The sequence below is a fragment of the Eleginops maclovinus genome, chromosome 2 (assembly GCF_036324505.1).
Source record: "Eleginops maclovinus isolate JMC-PN-2008 ecotype Puerto Natales chromosome 2, JC_Emac_rtc_rv5, whole genome shotgun sequence".
NCBI lineage: Eukaryota > Metazoa > Chordata > Actinopteri > Perciformes > Eleginopidae > Eleginops > Eleginops maclovinus.
In genome coordinates this window covers 9,394,535-9,414,539 of record NC_086350.1, presented here as the reverse complement: position 1 = coordinate 9,414,539, position 20,005 = coordinate 9,394,535, and the positions used below count along the sequence as shown (strand labels likewise).

At 41.4% G+C, this 20,005-nt stretch overlaps 1 protein-coding gene across 10 annotated transcripts in view; it reads left to right on the top strand.

Moving 5' to 3' along the window:
- The window catches only part of LOC134879231 (pleckstrin homology domain-containing family A member 5-like), a 78,796-nt gene that overhangs the window by 11,133 nt on the left and 47,658 nt on the right, over positions 1-20,005 (top strand). The window contains exon 1 of one of the 10 annotated variants that reach the window (XM_063905719.1): positions 7,235-7,373. The exons of the other annotated variants lie outside the window; for them this stretch is intronic. The gene's annotated coding sequence lies outside the window, so the exon portion shown is untranslated. Of the gene's footprint in view, positions 1-7,234; positions 7,374-20,005 lie in introns of those variants that run through there. 10 annotated transcript variants of the gene reach the window in all.

Here is a 20,005-nt window from a genome sequence, read left to right as displayed (position 1 = left end):
AGGTGCTGATTAAGACAGTTTCTCTGTGAAAATCCACATCAGGCCCAGCCCTCCTCGTGCTGTCGTCTGTGTCTGAGGGGTTTGGGATGCCTTGTTGTTTGCACACCCTAATATTAGCTTGTTCCTCTTGTGGGAAGGATTCTTTTCCAGGATTCAGAACTTAAGGCATGGCTGCTTTTAAATTCATCAAGAGACTCTTTGTCTGTTGTAGTCCCAGTTGCTATCAGGTGATGGCTCACTATGTTTAATCTGAGAGATGCATCTTTTTTGTTCCAATTTTAGTCACTGAGGGCACAAGCCTATTCTCAAACCTCCAACTGTGCGCATGGTTAACGCCCAGCCCTACAGAACAGGTTAAAGGCCCCGTTGCATGTTGATTGAATGTCAGTATGTCTTGGCTTTATTGGGCTGGGTGCATCTTTCTTTAATTCTCTGCTCTTAAATCCTCTCACTCCTGTGGGGTCTTTGATTTAAGGCTGATAAAGCTGTTGAACCTGAGTAATCCCTGCAATAATCTGCAATGAGCCCTCCTCTGCCTATGTTGTGCCAGGCCTTCATGGGGGGGGTGCGGTCATTCTGTTGGTCTGCTATTCCACACACCATTGGGTCTACATCTGAGAATATGCCAACACTTATTCAAGAATAACTCTTTGGATGGACTCCTCACAATGTGTATTTTTCAAGAACTTCTTTGTCTTTCTGCACCGTCTTTCATCCAGTCCACTTACCTCTGTAGTCCATTCTTATAGTTGGGAAGGAGAAGGATATATAGCTGGAAAAGTGAGCACGGCAAGAACACAAGGCAATTCAAAGTGCTTCACAAAAATAACAGACATTAAGAGCATTTAGAAATAGTGCAGAAGAAACAAATGATAAAAACAGTCATTAAAAAGCAAGATAATAAAATAAACATAACACGGGTATAAAATACATGAATACAAGTTACAGTGCAATGTTAGATAACAACAGTTCAATTAAAAGCGGCGGCAAAAAAAAATGTTTTCAGCCTGGATTTAAAAGTAGTAGGAGTAGCAGCAGACCTGCAGGGGTCTGGGAGTTTGTGAACTGAAAGCTGCTTCTCCTTTTTTTAATTGTAACACAGAAAGCTGACCCATCCCAGAGGACCTGAGAGTTCTGGATGGTTTATAATGTGGCAGGAGATCTGAAATGTATTTTGGGCCTAAACCAGCCAATGCTTTATAAACCAGCAGCAGAACTTTGAAATCAATCCTTTGACAGACAAGAAGCCGGTGTAAAGACCTCAGAACTGGACTGAAGTGGTCCACTCTCTAAGTGTCTAGTATCCCTGCTCTCCTCTGATGTTTAAGGTTCTTAAAAACCCATCCCACCCATGACTGCTTCTAAAAGGCCTGGTTAGTTAAGGAACTCAATATTGAGTGAAAAGCCGCCATCTTTACAATACACACAGTGAGATGCTGCAGAGAGCTGATCCGTGCAGGGGGAAAGCATCTTGTATTTCCTCCTGAAATGCTCAGATCATGATGAGCTCTGTGAGCTGGGCGATGGATATCTCTTACAGCGCTCCCGTACACACCATCCTGCCCTGGCAAAGCTTTCACCTCCTCACTGTATCTCTCCCTCTATTCCTCCCTTCCGTCTCCCTCAGCCCAGTGGACAGTACATGGCCCAGTTGTTTTCCAGATGGTCCGTGATGATTAGGAAGCTTTTTGGAAGCCGTCACTCTGCTCAAATGTTCTACAGCTGTGAGCTTCTGGAGCATCATGTTAAAATGTCCGCAGAGGGCTCTGGAACAGCCCACTATTTCCTGAAACCATTTGCTACAAACTCAGCAACTAAATGTGTCTTACTCACTTCCAGACCTCTACTCTCACAGGGATCACACCTTCATAACAATTATCCGCTAATATATCGCTTTGTGCCAGAGATGGAGTAAAGGGTTAATGTTAGTGCTGCTAGCTGCCAAGGTTTCCATTTAGCAGTGATGGAGGGATTAATATGGTACCCTCCTGGTCCTGTTGCTTTGGCTTACTCCCTCCCTCCTCTCTCCTGGCAACAGCGTGCCCTGTTCGCTCCCCCCTGCAGATCTCACGTCCCACAATTGTCTCTCCCCCAGCACATGTCTTCCAGGCGAGACATAATGTTTGCATCAGCAGGACATTGTTTCATTCTGCGCCTTCCCCTCTTAAGTTTTTAATCCTCTCACAAATCCAATCTCTTGAGCTCAGCGACATGTTAGAATGCTTTTACCTTTGATATCGCTCACCATTTCATACTGAGTGTCAATATTGTTCAGAATAAGTGGCTGGCTGTTGATTTGATAACCCTTACTATATCTCTGATGGTCTCATCGAATCTAGAAGAGAATAGAGGCACTGTTAGGCTTTTCCTCTTGTCCATCTTCAGTGCAGGCACTTTTAGAAGCCATTTATCTTAAAAGTCCTTATGTAATATCATAACCCAGAGTGAAACAGCCTTTTACAGCTACTTATCAATGCCTCTCATATGTCTGTGGGGTTTCAGGTGGTGTGAGGCCCATCAGGACCTGAGTGCACTGTAAATCTAGCTTCTAAATGGGGCGCTGACAGATATAAATAGGATCCAGGTTATCACAAAAACTTGAAAAAATACCAAGTTCTCTGAGCTGTCTTCGTCAGTCTGATTAGACAGAGATACCCCGAAAAATATCTCCATAACGACAATACCTATGTTTTCTACAGCGTATTACTTGCCGGGGATTTGGCTCTCTTTCTGGGGACAGGGAGGGATGCAGACGGCGGCAGTGGTTGGATAATACACCACACTTATTGCTCAACTGTTGGGCAGTGGGTCTCCTGCTGTCAGAGGCCTCTCCCACGCTCTGTCCTCTCTTAAACAAATATTGGACTCCACGCCAGGTCTCTCTCTGAATGATGTATTCCTGCTGGGATTGATATTGGACCCCTGGTGTTTTCTCGCACGCTTAATGTCATCGCTGGAGCTACCATAGGAAGAATGTGCTGCACTGTGGAAAAAAAGTACTGAAAGTATTACAAATGACACAAGCTGTTTGTCCAGCAAACTGAAACCCTGGAGAAAACAAACTAAACGTGCATCCCTTGATCTAAGTGAGGCGCTGCATGCTTCCTGCTGTTTGAGGTCAGGTGATTTACTGTACAGAGAGCTCAGAGGAAAAGCGCGGCTAGGATGCGACATTTACCCTGAGCTCTCACTGCTTTTCTTCTATAGAATAATCACATCTTTATAAAACAATTTGTCCGTCTGTCCCTGCGTTTCCACTCGCTTGGATAGATTTGTTAAATCAGGTTTAGGATAAGATGTACCTTTATCAATCCCCGTGGGGAAATTCTGGAGTTTAAGCAGCAACAGAGAGAATGAAAAACAGCACAGTACGGATTCACACAGGATGATACAATTAAAGATACAATTACAATTATATACAGGGAAGTAACTTTTAACAGAACATGAATTTAATGAACATACAGCCCCGGAAACAATTATACCACTGCAGCATTATCAGTTTCTCTGGTTTTATTTGATTGTATTCTTTAAACTACTGACAACATTTCTCTGTGTTGGATCAGGACAGACACTGGAATGGCTGCCAGACATGTACAGATAAAGATTTAAGAAACATTTGCAGTGGTCTCTGATTTTTTTCCGGAGCTGTATATGTTTACTTAACACCTTCATTTTTTTACTAAAACTTTTGGAACGCCTTTGCTTTAAATATGTTGAATCCTTCATCGTAAGCTTTTTTGAAATAGTTTTGCTGTTTCAAAATGTATACTTTTACAACAATTGAACCCTACAACCTGCTCTCCAGTCAGTAGACATTTGTAAAACGTTTCCCCTCGCTCGTGTTTGTGCATGCGTGTGTACTTGTGCACATAGCTGCAGAAACAAACGAGACAGGGACTCATTAAAACAAACCTCTACCTTTCCAACAGTGATTAAACCTGATTGGTACCTTCACTAGGTGCAATGGAGTCAATGTGTCCTCTGGACTCTGCAGCTCGGCTCGCTGCAGCCTGCTTGCAGTTTCAGCTGGATGGTGTGTGTGAGTGTATGAAATGATGCCACAGCGGAGTGAGCTGACAGAGCTTTATAACGGTAGTGATGGCCGCACCACGGAGTGATCCATCTGTGTGATCTGCAGAATATCTCTGCAGCAGTCAGGATGGATGTCTCTGCAAGTCCACAGCCTGGTTTGAATATCAGCGACGGTTGCGCAGGGATAAATGCAGCCTTCCCACCTCTGTGATGCGATTCACAAACCCATGTGCCGACATTCCTCCTCCTCTGGTTGTGAGGGGGAGCCCGCTGTAAGACCTCTGCTGGTGGCTCATATTAACACAACCGTCTATTCTGAGAGGGATGCTCTGAGCGCTCTCAATCAAGGAGAGGTAAGATTGAGGGTTTCGAAACGTCTCCCCACTGTGACAGCTTTATTACGACCTGCCAGCGGACTCATGATGCCCCCTATTGAGTGTGTGGGTGTGTGTGTATGACCGGTATAAATGTCATACTGGTAGAGCCATGATATAAATGTGACAATGATGTCTGCAAAAAACTTTTTTTCACATCACAGTGAATTGCTGTTGGTGCCGATGTAATAGATGTAATGTTTTATCTGGGATATGATACATAAAGTGTGAAATGTGGGAGAAAAGTCTCTGTTGTGATTAGAGCTTTGCGATAAACTCCAATTGTTTCATCCCTCCAAGAATAAAATGCTAAAAGACGATGGTTCAAGGTTCTCAAATGTAAGACATTTCTACTTTGTTGGTCTTACATCACAGTAATTAGAAGAAGATAGAATCGGTGGATGAAACCCTGTTTATTTGTCACATACATGCACACAGCAGAGCACACACAGTGAAATTGGTCCTCTGCATTTAACCCATCCTAGTACTAGGAGCAGTGGGCAGCTATCGTGCAGCGCCCGGGGAGCAATGGGGGAGGGGGGGGGATTGGAGGTGTCCGGTGCCTTGCTCAAGGGCACCACAGCAGGGCATAGGAGGTGAACTGGGACCTCTCCAAGTAACAGTCCACTTTCCATATTTCATGTCTGCTACGGGACTTGAACCGGCAACCCTACGATTCCCAGTCCAAGCCCCTACTGACTGAGCCACTGCTGGACAGGATAGAATGTATTTAGGTTTTGTTTTGACATAATAAAAGACCTTTAAGGTCGCCCTGAGATACTGTGAATTTGTTTCTATCTATGTGTTTCGATTGGAACACTTTTAACACTTTTTTGGATTGTTTTGGTTGGGACATCTTCAGTATGGTGCCCTTTTTGGATCAGTTTTGGAACAATTATATATGTATTGGTGTATTTTCTAGCTCGCTCTGCATGCTTTGGTGTCATAACACATGAAAAGTGGTGCTTTGAATGCCAGACTTTTCAGTGTCTTTAATAGATTAATGTTGGCTCAGTTTTTGTCATGCTCAAGTTCGACTCTTAACTGAGAGTTTGTGTAAAAACTTCAACTTCAAGTTTTATTGAATATTTTGAGTCCTAGTCAGAGCTGATTTTAGAGTTTGATAGAAGCCCTGCTCCTTGATGCTGTCTCTGTTTTTTTACAAAACTTTCTTCACAACAATAAAAAGTTTCTGTGTATTCCTCTGGAAGAGCATTAAGTGGACGTAAGATATTCTGAGCTGTTGGATTTGTTTTCATTGTTTATTCATGGAGGAGGGAGGCTCATTAGTCAGTCAGTGTGGCAGTGTATATGTGTACACAAGAAATGTGTTCTTTGCAAAGCACTAAAGCACGACTGAAGCTGGCTCTCTGCCAATCCGAAGACCAGCTTTAGTCTACCTACTGTCCAAATGTTCTGAAAACATGTTTTAGAAACATAGCCAGGACTGGGCCTGACAGAAATTGCTGTCATTTTTGGCAGTTTGTACATCTGTAAGTCCCCAGCAACATTTTCATATAGAAGTTAGAATTGAGATAGAATAGTGATGCTATTTAACTTGAAACTGTGAGAACAGGAAGCTGAATCAAATGAGTTCTGTCCTACAGTTTGTAGAAAGGTTTGTATAGGTGTTCAGTAAATTACTGGTGATTTTCAGAAACTATCTGGTTCTAAGTTTGAAAGTCAAAGTTAACATAAAAACATGAAGATAGTTTTCAGTAGACTCCTCAGCAGCATTTCGATACGATACATAAAAGCTGACATTCTCTTGCATGTGTCCGCAGCAGTTGACAAACATTTAAAGATGTTTACCCTTGGAATATGGGCCGACTTGGGCTGAGTTCAGCAACTCAGCAAAACTCGACTATTCAGCTGCTGATTGAACTTGGGAATGTCATCAGTATGAGTTTGGAACCAACCATTCAACAAAATAACACCAGACCTGTTTAAAATGTTTGACAGAAATTCACGTTTTGTTTAAATTATAGACAACTCTGGAGCTATGCTGGACCTGAGAGAGACAGACACTGATATGTGTGCAGCTTGGTGTTCATGTTTGTCGCTGTCCTGTAGCTGACCGCACACATTACATATATTTAATCAAACCGGGATGAAGGCGCTCTGGTGCTGTCAATGTTGTTTCACATTCAGGTGGAGACATTTAAAAAAAAACACGAAAAGGTCTTACGGTACCTTGAAGTCAAACAAAAGGAGAAAATAGGCAGTATGGTTTCGGTTATGGGTGCGTGTGGCTCAGCCTCTGTTGTTTTTCAAAGCTGCAAATGATAGCCCTCAATCACACACATATTGCTTACTTCTGGATTCAACCTGAACGCTCTAATTTAACCGCCTCATCTCCTTCCTCATGAAAAACCTGACCCAGTTTGACCTGATCACCAGTGTTTTAGTGAAGGCTGTACGGCCGTAGCTTGGTCTCTGCTAGGGAAAATGCATGCTGGGCAACAGTCGGACCGGCATGAGGCATAATAAATCAAAATGGACCATCTCTCTAAATAATCTAAATGAATTCTGCAGTGTTCTAAAAGAACTTACTTCAGAGTCCAGGAGTTTCAAATCAGTGACATCCTTTAAGCTTTATGATTCATTTCCCTCCAATCCCAAACTTTGTCCTGCCCTGTTGCTTCACCTGTATTTCAGTCACCGCCCATGTCAGTGGTGCAATATGCCTGAGGATATTGAGTCATGCAGTATCGCTTCAGGTGAATGTACCAATTCAAACCTCATCATGATAATGTAGTATCACAACGCTTTGTTCAGAGAGGGTTTTTTCACCTCTGTTTTTCTGTGGCTCATTTGTTCTTTTCCTAGTTTGCACTTAGGTGCAGCGTATTGTCAGGCTCCAACAGAGTGAATCATTTAAAGCTTTAGTCGTACGTAGGCGTTGCAAAATACTTTTTTTTTCCCCCGAGAGATTCTCTTCTGTTTCTTCTAATGTGACCGAACAAGGTATGACATTTCTTTTTACTTTTCCTGAGTTAGTAGGGAGGATTTTTATAAAGAAAAGCATCTGTTTTGTTTGATAAAGAACACAAAGAGCTGCCTTGTAGGTTTACCACTTGCTTCTTTTGTCTCAGAGCTTTTCTGCAAACAGAATGGCTCTGCCGTCTTAAGTGTATCTGAATTACCACCTTGCGTTACAATTAGTTGGTACAGAAGAGGAAATCAATGCCAGTCTGTTGGGAACAAGTTCATTTTCTTTCTGCAGGATTAGTCTCCCTTTCTTCTAACTTTCTTTAAGGACAGCCTGATGCTATGTTTAATGCTGGCTGCTTTTTCTTTAAGCTGCGTTTACTCTATATAAAACTACGCTGATGGTGAATGTGATTATCCGTGAGTCATGGAAGTCTGCTTATCCTGTTTACATGTGTTTTGTATACAGGAAAGGCCTCTGTCACAGGTCCCTCGGGTGTCTGGCAGCAGGCTATGGGGTGTCAGGTCTACTGCAGTGCTCTCATCACCTGTTGTAATGAACAGAGAAGCTATTAAGCTTTACTGCAACAACATGGAAGTTTATTCCCTTATTTTCCCTGAAAGACATGTTTCACTATGAGAGGAAGCTGGCTGTTTGCTTCACTGTCTGTTTAATCCATTCTACTCTAAAGAGTTTTCGGGGAGCCACAGCTCCCTTTTTATACATAAATATGTTTCCCCGGTGTGTAAGAAGACTAACAAAGTGTCAGAAAATACAACCCTCTCTCTTTTCCTCCTTACCCACATCTCTTAAAACGGGGGTACAAACGAGCTGATCCAGATTTGCTTCGGTTATGACGTAATAACCAAAATGTGGGCTGGCTTTACATTGAACTCCTGGCAACGTCCCAACCTATCATCTGCAATATACAATCGCGAGCTGAATCCTCTCTGCAGCACCTCTGTGTGTTCAGCAGGATGTCTGCAGGAGGGACTGAGAGTTGTTGTATATATAATATAATTTCTCAGTTCTAGTGGTAAACACTGAGGAGTGTTTCAGAAATAATGCTTGATGTGGTTTGGAACATAATATGGCGTTTAATCACGGCAGGCTTTAGCTGAGTATCCAAAGGGGCGTGGCCAGCTTCAGCTCAGCTGAAATTTAAAGCTACAGTCACAGAATCAGCACTTCAGGAACAGGGCTGAAATAGAGGGGGATGAGGCATGATCTGTTTGGTATTTTGAGCAACACACTTCACAGTTTTTTTTTTAAAGATATTTTTTGGGGGCTTTTTGCCTTTAATCGGATAAGACGGTGGAGAGTGACAGCAAAGTGGGAGAGAGAGTCGGGGTGGGATCCGGAAAGGACCACGGGTCGGGAATCGAACCCGGGTCGCCGGCGTACGGTGCAGGTGCCCCAGCCAGTTGCGCCACTGCCGGGGCCTCACAGACAGGTTTTGTATAGATGTGGCCCTACAATATATTGTTGAAATATAGCGTGATAGGAGACCTTTAAGCTTCTTCCTTCGGGCCGGAGCTTAGTTGTCCCAAATAGTAGAACTAAGCGGAATAAAAACAGCTTTATCCCAGCAGGCATTTCACTTACTAACAAATGACAGGAGCGTCACACAGATGCCTATTTACTTATTTATTAATATTCAATGTCCATGTTTGTACTCGTGTCTTTCTTTTTAAACGTTTTAAATTTTGTTTCTAATTTTTTGTTATGTTTCATATTGTATTAACAAACAAAATCATTTCCCAACTTGGGATAAATAAAGTATTTCTTATTCTGATTCTGATTCTGATAAATGTTCCGAGATTTGACAGAGCAGGGTGTACTTTTATTAAAGATGTGTCTATGTTTGTTTTTAGAGTGTGTCAGAAGGGATTCCTTTTCTTTTTGTCTGCGAACCAAATGTACCTACGGGTACGAATAAATAACCTGAACCTAATCCTCGGTACAGAAAAATAGCAGTGCATACCCTGACCGTGCTTTTTTACACTTTGAACTGCAGTGTTTCTTACTCTAACCAGTTCTTTGTGTACATTGAATCACGTGAATGGTTAGAATGTAATAGGAAATGTCCAACAATAGATTTTTAGCAACTTCAATTGAAACCCTTATTAAGATTCATTAAGCTACTGATGTGACAAAACAAATTCAGAACACATGCATCTTTCTTTTCTCTGCAATGTTGTTATGATAACATCAGAATTACTTTATGAATCTCAAACTCTGAATATTTTGTGTTGCAGCAGCGTAACTCAATACAAGCATAGAAAAATAATTATAAATAAAAAATAAATAAACAATTCTTAAGTATCGACATCTCAAAGATAGAAATAAAAATAAACTGGCATTAGAGAAAAGATATACAGTTGACTATGAAGATAAATAATCTATAAACTGTCAGACAGGTAAACACTATTGAAATTAACAAAATATAAAGCAGGATATTATATAAATAATAGTGCAATGAATGGAATATTTAATCCAATATAAATGTATAGTGTAAAGTGGTGAAAGTAAATGTAAAGAGAGGTGAATTGTTGTACAGTTTTATGGCAGTAAAACTGCACAACAATTCAACAACAATTGTTATGATAAAACCAAAGTAAAAGAAACAAGTTAGGTTGGTATTGCAAAGCATCCTGTTATGCAGTGTGGGAGCTAGAGTAGGTAGACTGTGTCAGAATGAGAGCAGCAGGGAAACCCCGCAGGCTGCAGAACATGCGCTCTCTACACCCCGTCAGCTCGGCAGCACGTCCTCTCTCTCTGTGTGATTGTGATACTGATGTATAATATATCAACACACAGCCGAGGTGTTTCAGGGTGGCTCCTCTTTGTTTACAGACATGCTCCCCGGGCTTTATTTAACCGTCACCTCCCACGGTAATGTTGTTGCTTTCCAGCTGAGTGGGACGCGGGAAGAATAAGATCTAACAAAACCAGGATCAGGTTCTCTCTCTGAACAAGGTGGTGTGTCCCAGTTTGTTTTTTTTATAAAGCAAGCAGATGTCTATAGGGGCTTTATGTGATGACAGGAGGGATTGTGACATGTTGGTCTCTTCTGTACTCTCAACATATATTGCACACCTGTCTGTCCAGGATCCCTCTAATGTTGCTCCTCCTGAGGTTTCTTATGTTCTGCAAGTTTTTCCTAGTAAAAATCTAGGATTGACGACTTGCATATTTTGTTTTGAGAATGCGATGATGTGCTTCTTCTGTCGGATTTTATTATAGGGTTAATAAGAGAAGCATAACTCAGTTGCCTTTTCTGAGTATGTTTAGAGTTGAGGGCTGATTCACTCTGTCTTTGAACAATTTGAGGTGACCCAGGCATGTGAAGCTTCCATTTTTCACTGGAACAAATGACTACATAGACAGGAGGCCTGTGACTTAGGGGCCACATGTTGAAAGTGGTCCCGGAGCACCAGAGGGATCCCTCAGAAGAGCTGGAGGAGTCAGCTGAACCTGCTGAAGATTGAAGAATGAATTAACGTGAAAGCTATTCCGTGCCTATTGTGCTGTGTGTTCGGTACATATGCTGCTTTATTTTTGCTCCAACGCAGCCATTAGCAGAGTGAGTTGCACATCTATGCGTGCATCACGGAGATGAAAGGAACTTTGATCTGATTTATTTTGAGGTTTCCTCATGAAGATATTTTTCAAAAGTTAATGTAGGCTTTTCTCGGATCAAGGTTTAGTTTCTGACAATGTCTGATTGAGATTTAAACTCTAGTCTTTGATCTAAATAATCTCTGTGCCTCTTTGAAGGTAAATAAACATGAAAGTGATATTAGTGAAAACCTTCTCACAGGTTTATGTCAGAAGACAAGTCAGTAGAGAGTGTGCTGTAGAGGAAACATCCCAAATACATGTCTGACTTTTTGGGTTTGACAAATCCCAAGATAAACTATGCCTGCATGTATATTTACTCGTTTAATAAACCCATACAGTATGTGCCTAAAGACTATGTAGTATGAAACACTGAACAATTCCACAACATTCCTTAGACTCGGACTGTGTATTGAAATCTGATGCAGACAGACTTTGGATAGAATTCACACTTCAAAAGTTTGAATCAAAAGTAATGCCTGTTAATACTTGATTGTGCTGTTGTTTTTTTTCTGAGATACAGCTAATTTCTGATACTGTATTTAGTCTTTGGGCCAAATTACTTCTGTTATTTCCTCTAATATCATGACATTTACAGGAGAAAAATAAGAACAAATAAAAACAGGACCATGTGCCTAAACAGCAATAATAGTAAGATAATGGACTAAATGTTTCTTTGGGCAAAGGAATTAATTTCCCATCCAGGGTTAATAAAAGTGATCTTAATCTTAACCTTGGATCACTGCGGCCAAAGTAAGTCTAGAATATTAGTCAATATCATAATTGATAAAGATTATGACTATCTAAACATCCTGTTGTATTGTTATTTGTATATTTGATAAGAGAAACAAAATGACAATTGAACATGGGGAAATGGGATTTTTGCCTTTAATGCTCAGATTAGTGTGCTGCACTTTAATGGCTGAATATAAGCAGCACGCCTGACTGCATATTTGCATGTGAGAGGAAAGTTAACAGAAAGAAAATAGCTCATTTCTGCTCTGGATTTGTGTCTTTCAGTCTGTAAGCCCTCTCGTCTAAACATAGATGAGCATTTACAGTCAAGCAGCTGTGCTCACAAATCTCCCTGTTTGCCATTTCTTTGATGAATATGCATAGATTTAGTTAGATCATCCGAGGCCTCCTGTTCTCTGGGGTTAATTGTTTATGCCTGCATGCATTCCCATGCTCCTCTCCAGATCGGGCTATCTCTTTGGATCCCGCTCCAGCTGCAGGGGAAGCTGACTGTGCTGCCAAAAGTGAGGAATAAGCAGCCAGATTAAGAGCAGATGTCAGCCGGGGTGCTATTATGACTCTGCTAACCAAGTGTAGTTACTGCCTTCGCCCAGCAGAGGGCCTCAGTGCAGCATCGTCAATAAACCCAGTTAGAAACAAGTCTCAGGAGAGCTGAAGAAAGGAGGTCTGTGCTGCAGGATAGATTATCTCACTGATTGCACAAGGATTATTTGGGTTTTAGAAGCTGGCATGAGTTAACAGTTTTCATATCAGCTAATTTTATCCATTTATTTTGTGGTTACACACCCTTAAAAACTCAAACCATTCTACTAGAGCTGAGGTCTTTTGCCTTATAGGTTAAGTTATAAGTTCGCAAAATCAATCAAATGTAGATAAATGATGTATTTAATAAATTATACATTTAAGTGTTGCTTAAAATAAGGGGACGTGTGAATGGTATATTTGAGGCTTGTTATGTAAATACATTTACATTTTTTACTAAGATTTGTTTGAAACTGTTCTCAACTTTAAATCGACTGAATTTATTGAAAAAGTGGGTTTATTAACACATAAATAAGACTGTTTACATATGAATTTAAGAAACCATATAAGAAAGCACACGTTTCAGGTGTGGTATTCCTTTATACTTTTAGAAATAGCCGATTCAAAATAGACAACGGGCCGCATTTGGCCCCCAAGCCGTAGTTTGGACACACCTGTACTAGAGTCACTTACTCCAGTGCTTTTCCTGATCTGAGTCATATGATCACATGGTTATATTTAATGTTTGTCCCATTTAGTTTTGTATTTTGTGTAACTAATGACTGTAGCCATTGGAGGGCAGTGTTGTAAGCTCTGTAAACATTATAATCATGGACACTTTACCGCATAAAATATATACATTTGTACATAATGCATTCTAATTTAAGAAGTAGTTTGTTTGTGAGAGGAGGGGTTTTGTATACTGGTTAGAAGATGTTGTGCACTCTGACTAACAGCTTCTTCTTCTCTCTCCCTCGCCCCCCCCTCTGTGTGCTTGTTGCATCATCAATCCAGGTAAGTGGCACTTAAGAACATGTTTCTCTTAGAAAAATAAAAAGCCTTTCCAAGTGTAGGAGGATGACTTGGTGCGTTTCACCTTGAGGTGTTTACAGTGCGCTGTCCAACAGCACATCTCTTCCCACTGCCTTGCGCTGCTTTCACCCAGCTGCTGTCTTTATGACCCATGCTTCCACAGAAACTGCTTTTGTTGAATCTTTTTTTGCGTATAGTTTCTCCTTTCTTAAGGAAAAGAGGGCAACATTTATCCTTGTGGTGTTTATTTTGTTGTAGCAGGTTAAAGCTTTCCTTCAATTGACTTTGTTCTTCCTGCTGCTTTCCAAGCAATCCCCTCCCCTCTTATTATCTCTGAGCGTGTCAGGAAGTTGATGTACGGCCTTTTTGACCCCTTATAACTCAACCCTGACACATGCAGCTGCTGGTCAGAGGGCTGGAACAGGGAGGGGGCTGCTCAACAGATTTTCAAAGAGCGTGTTTTTGTGAATATCATCCCCATGCAGTTACCATGGATAACCTAGAGCAGACTGCCTGGCTGTGGGCGTGATGAGCTATAACGAGGTTTCAACCCCAACACAAGTAGTTTGTTGTTCTTTTTCTCTGAGGGTTTCAGTAATGTGGCTGCACCTACAAAACCAGCAGTGGAGACACTCCCTAAACACACTTTGACCTCTGAGTCTGTTTTTATGGAGCAAATACTACTTTAGGAAAGAACTTCAGCCTCAAAGAGAATGCACACATTTCATTCATTCTATAAAGTCAGAATTTGTTGGTCTGAATGAGGGATATGAGGGAGGATGCCAGGAGCAGAGATGCATGAACGTGCCAAACTCACATTGGATTAAGTCAGTGAATCAGTCGACCGCCCAGCACTGTCCTCAATTTGTCAGCTGTGCCTCCCCCTGCACACGCCAAACCCTTGTCTGAACTTGCATTGATTGCCCCCATTTCAGATGTGGATTAACAGGGTGTTGTAGCAGAGTGTCAAATGGGAGTATGGGAAAGTTCAGTTGGGACTCAGTTCGGGAAGACCCTGTCCTTTTATTTCATTAATGAGCGGGACTTTATTTATCTGCATCTCGCACTAAAATCGCTGATAGGTACAAAACTTGCCAAATTCGCAAGAGCAGTAAATTATGACTTCTTAGAGATGAATCACTAAACCTCTTTGTGGCTCTTTATATGATCTAATTATTTTTCTTTAAATGCTGACATTAGCTGTTGAGATGGGCTGATCCCCTTCTTAGGAAGCAAACACATCAACCAAACTTAGAAACTCTACGATTGCATCCCTGAGGTGCCAGACAAACCTTCACCAAGCATACAAATATCTCATAATAAACCATCCTTGAGAACAAAAATACACAACATCCACATGCTATTAAATATTATAAAATAGATTTCATAAGGGTTGAGATGAATTCCACCCAAAATATATCTGGGTTTTTGGGAAAGTTCAAGAAGGCAGCATGGTTACTCACTGTGGACAGACTGTCTTACATTGTCCCAACGTACACTTCTTTCTACTTTATGCCCCCCTGTGAAGTCCACCCTTGAATACTTCTGAGTCAGATTAAGAATATCATCTGTCACTTGTCATTATGAAACTGAATGCATATGACTCCCTGTGAGTGAGGCACATTCTTTCCCTATGTCAAGTTCACCCCTGCCTCTGTGCACATCTGTAAGCGTGGATTAGGCTTTCTGATGAGGCAGCAGTCAGGTTTGAAGCCAATCCATTCTTTCAAGGTTCCAGCATTAAGCATGACGCCTGGTTTGTTGTTGTTCGACTGCACAGAAGTTTGATTATTTATCTCTTAGAGTGTAAAGATAGGGAAGAGAAAGAGACAAGCATCAACAGAGGCCATAATCACCACTGCAGTTATTTGGCATGAGATATAACCACTCTGCTAACGATCCTTTGAATCATTACTTGGATAAACAATAGAGATAAAGCATCTTAGAGAGAGGAAAGAGAGTCAACGCATGCAACAGTAACAGTCTCTGCTAAAGGCTGGCTTTAGAACTGTAACTTCATATGTTCCTGAGGCGCTTCTCCTCCACATGACTGAAAGTGTATGGACAAACTGGAATATGTGCTCCCAGCAGTGTTTGGTTATCATCTGCTGTTTGCTTTCCTGCAGCCTGGACAAGTTAATATTTAACATCCACAGCACAAGATGAGTGTTTCTTCAGCTCGTCTGGTTAAAAAAAGCCAGAGGATATGATGATTGTAATCTCACAATATACATTTAATTGTAAGCCTATAGTAAATATTGCCCTGCTATGTGTCTACTAACACTCTGTTTCCTCAGTGTGTAAGAATATCTTAAATCTCCCTTCTTCCCATTTCCAACACGGTTCACTTTCTGGAGTTATTCTCTCACATTTACTTAAACGTCTTTCGCTTTCTCTTCCTGTCTCTCAAAGTATCTTGCTCGGTCAATCTCGTTGCTGACCCACTTCTGTTGGTCATCTTTTCTATAATCAGTTGGACCGATGTTTCAGTGAGGCAGAGCTGGCCCTTCTCCCTGCTCGCGCTAGCAGATATCTCAGCCCGGGGACCAGAGGAACTAGAGCTTAACAGATCCTTTATTGCATTTCATTACAGTGTCGGTTAAGGGCTGCCATTCTCTCAATCTCTCGCTCCATCTGGAATTAAAGTCCTTTTAGCCGCAATCGTTGTTGTGGCTTTTCCTCCCAACTACATCATGTCTATATGTCTTTGCCTGTTAAAGTCCCGGATGATTGACGGATCAATAATGGTGGTATTATTTGTTTGCGGCTGTGATGAGATTGGATTTTTACTCCTATATCGAGGGCACACACACACGCACAAATATGCTCACTCATTGCAAAGAGACTTCCTCTGACATTATTGGTTTTATCAGAAGTAGGCCGAAGCAGGAGCTGGCCCTGTGGCAGGCGTACTGAGCATGCTCAGAACCGCTGAAGGCTAGGTAGTGGATCAAAACCTCGCTCTGCTGCCACCGCCACTAACCGGCTCATGACCTACACACAGAGGGAAACCCCACTGGATACAACTGCCTTCCACTGTTACTGTCCATTCATTATAGATCTCTGAGGTTTGTTTTGCAGTCGAATCAATTCATCTTTTGGTCTTTAAAAGGGGAAAAATCACAATTTCACACACAGATAAAAAGCTGTCACACTTAATTCCCAATATTACAGATTTTTGCAACTCTTAGTAGCTCATCCTTATTCTTATTCTTTATTAGGATCCCTGTTAGCACTAGCATGAGCATTGGGTATTTGTCCTGTCTCGCACACAAAGTCGAACATACATAAAACAAAACTAAAGCAACACAGCTCATCATTTCATGCAATTTACAATGCAACATGTAATGGTCATCCAATTTTAAGCAACATAAGGCCAAACTAAATAAATAAATAATTGTATATTAATACACAGCCGCAGGCACAGTTCAAATACTTTATAATACTGAGAGGATTTTTTAGCAACCTCTTCAATTGTACATAATGAATTTTCCAGAATGATATGGACCGGTAACCTGGAACTCCATTTCCTCTCTGCATAAAATAAAATTAAAAAATGAAGCATCATTTAAGTATACACTCCCAATACTCAAAACCTGTTCATAGTGGTAGGCACCATGGAACTGGGATACAGTGAGTATCTCAGTTACAGTCTTTTTACTAAAGCACATTCATTTTTTCCCTTTATTATGCCCTCAAAAGGAGATATTAGAAGCCAACCGCTACGAAAGCACTGTTAGAAATATAATGTACCCCCCTCAGGCCTCTACAGTGCTGTCCTAACGTACACTATTCTCCATTTCTAAACCAATAATACCCCCCTCTTGTCCCAGCAGGTAGTTGCACCTGTTGCAGGGAATTTGTGTCGAACTCAAAAGAAATTCTTCTCCATTCCACTTCTTTGTCCCCATTCATATGCGCTTAGGCAATTGGCCTGGTCTTTAAATAAGTGACTGTCATAAAACTTCACGCTTTTTATAGCGGGGTGATGTTGCTGTAGTCCCAGAAAAGTTTCTGCTCTCTCTTCAGCTATTCATGAGGAAGAGGAAAGGGGCATTTGGAGTAGATTGTCCTCCTGGTTGTGATAAATAGACGTCTGCTGCAGATCTGGAGTAACTCACTTATAAGATGATGTTATGATTGTTTAGAAAGGAGATCAATTTATATTTCAGAATGGATTATTTTTTATTGCATTTAGAGATACATTTCCGATTTGATGACATTTATAGCATTATGTTTGTCTCTGTTGCCGTTCTGTATATTGTGGACATTTGTGTGACTGATTCTGCATCTGAAGGCTGCTCTCCATAATCAATTTGAGACTACAATGTAATCTCAGGAGGGAAATGAGCTGATGGAAGAGGCGATGATACTTCCCTATCGCCGTATAATCATCAGCTAGTCGTCGGTTATGGAGGCTCTGTGTGTGTGTTGGTGTTTTTGGCTCAATCAAACCAGCAACCTGGCCTACATTATCCTCTCCCAACAGACTCATTACACCCAGAGACAAGAGCTAACACATTCATCGGTCTTACAATGAACTGTGTGCATCTTTTTATGTGTCCTCTGAGGAAGCTGGTGGTGATTGAGGCCTGACTTATAACGCCGCAGCGAGCGCGAATCTGGAGGAAGTGTGAGTGGACTCGAGAGTCTTTGCAGTTTCAGAGATTGTGTGAATAACAAACCGTGGTTAATCCTCCATTCTTTCAGTATAGGCTTGTATTGCTCAAGTAGACTATAGTTGATCTAAAGTACTTCTTAGCTGAAGTTTAACATCCATCCTCTCAGTAAATATGGAAATGCATTATTAAACAATCTGTCTAATGTGGATAGAAAGTAAGCCAACATAATGCATACCGTTTCAGATGAGAGACGGAACTGGTCTTCTGAATGAACTGTCAACACACGTGTGACCCAGTTACTCTGGATAATCCATTGTCATTACTCTTCAGTCTTAAGTCTGCAGTTGTAGTTCAAGATACAGAATCACGTGTTCACTGCAAAACAAGGTTTCAGTTATCTCTCTGCCTGCACTCTTGGTTCTTGGTTAAATGTCAATAATAAATTCCCCTCTCTGAGCGAAATCATACAAAGTAAAGTCTTAAAGAGTATCCTCCAACCTGCATTAAACCCATGTTGCATTCAAATGAAAATCACATTTAAAGATAAGAAATGTTTGCATTGCAGCAGCATAAAAAGACAAGGCATTGTACACAGTGAAATTAAAAGACTGGAAATAAACAATTCAAAATGTAAACATCTCAATGGAAATAAAATAGCATTAAAAAAGTAAAAAATGTACATGTTGGAATAAAAATGTACAAATATAAAGCTATATTATATATACATTAAGTGTGTAAGGAATGGAATATTAAATAGAATATAAATTAGGGTGACCAGACGTCCTCTTTTGCCCGGACATGTCCTCTTTTTATGTCCTGTCCGGAGCGTCCGGGGGGGTTTTATAAATTCATGAAAACGTCCGGTTTTCACAGTTTTTCATGGGACCATTAAGCGTGTACTTAAATTGAATGGCGCTTTGCACAGAAGTCTACTGTACTTAGACTTCCCCCCCAACAATCGCAAGTGTCCTCTTTTTCGCCACCTCAAATCTGGTCACCCTAATATAAATGTAAAATGCCACTCATATTAGAAGAAAAATAATGGAAGGGGATTTGTCGACACAGTAAATAAATGCCAGTTCAAGGGGAAACCGTAGGGAGCAGAGACCCAATTTCCAGTTCAATTGCAGTGTCAGTGCAGCATTAAAACCCTCTATTTTTATTCTGATGCATGGACCTTCCTTTTGTTTGTCTTCTCTGCTAGCTTCAGAGCTCACCACTAGCATGACTTGATCAGATTCAACCTATACAGTATATAAGTAGCTGGCCTCATTTATTGATGCTGTGCAGAAGTGTTAGTGTGTATCTACTCTAAATTATTCATTACCAAATTGTTGCCTCTGTGTTTGGTTGCCTCAGTGTGTCAAGCACCGAGCTAACTAGCCGATGCTTTCCGTTTCCTTCCAGGAGATGTAAAGTATGTATGACATCTGGAGACCGGAGCGTCTTCACCCTTTTCTGATACTGAATGTAAAAAGGGAAAGTAAGCCTCTCAGCTCACAGGCAGTCATGAGTTGGCTGCGTTGTGTTGAAGGGGGGGGCTGTGCTGGGAGAGGACGCATGCTACAGCGCATCGCTGTTGGTGTTTTCACTTGCAAACTTTGGAATTTGAGACTGCCAATGCTCACAAAGCAGCCTGAGCAGTGAAGCGACTGTCCGACCCCCCTGCTGACCTTCTCCTGTCACCCCCAAGGGGTCATCGTGCTTGAAAAACGATGTGGGTTCACTGATCTGCAGGACTCATTTTCCTCCCACACGTTTGAGACTCTCGGTGTACTCCCAGGATGTCGCCTGTGCTTCCCAGCAGCATCTCTCTTGCTCTGGCATGAGACGGATCCTACAGAACGCCTATCGATCCTCAATGTGTCATTAGCACAGCGATTTTTCGGCCTGCTCACATAATTATGTTCAGTGGAGTGTTGTTATTCACGAGAGGATTCAGCTCCTCTCAACTTCCTGGCTGCCTGGGGGGGCTGTGAGTTTGACTTTCTCATTGATTGGTCCATTGTATTAGCCTCTGCAAAATGTGCCACGTTCCTTTTTGATGTTGTTCATTAGTCTTTTCCTTTTCCCCCAGTGTGCTAGTGTAAAACCTTTACCTCTCATTAGATCCT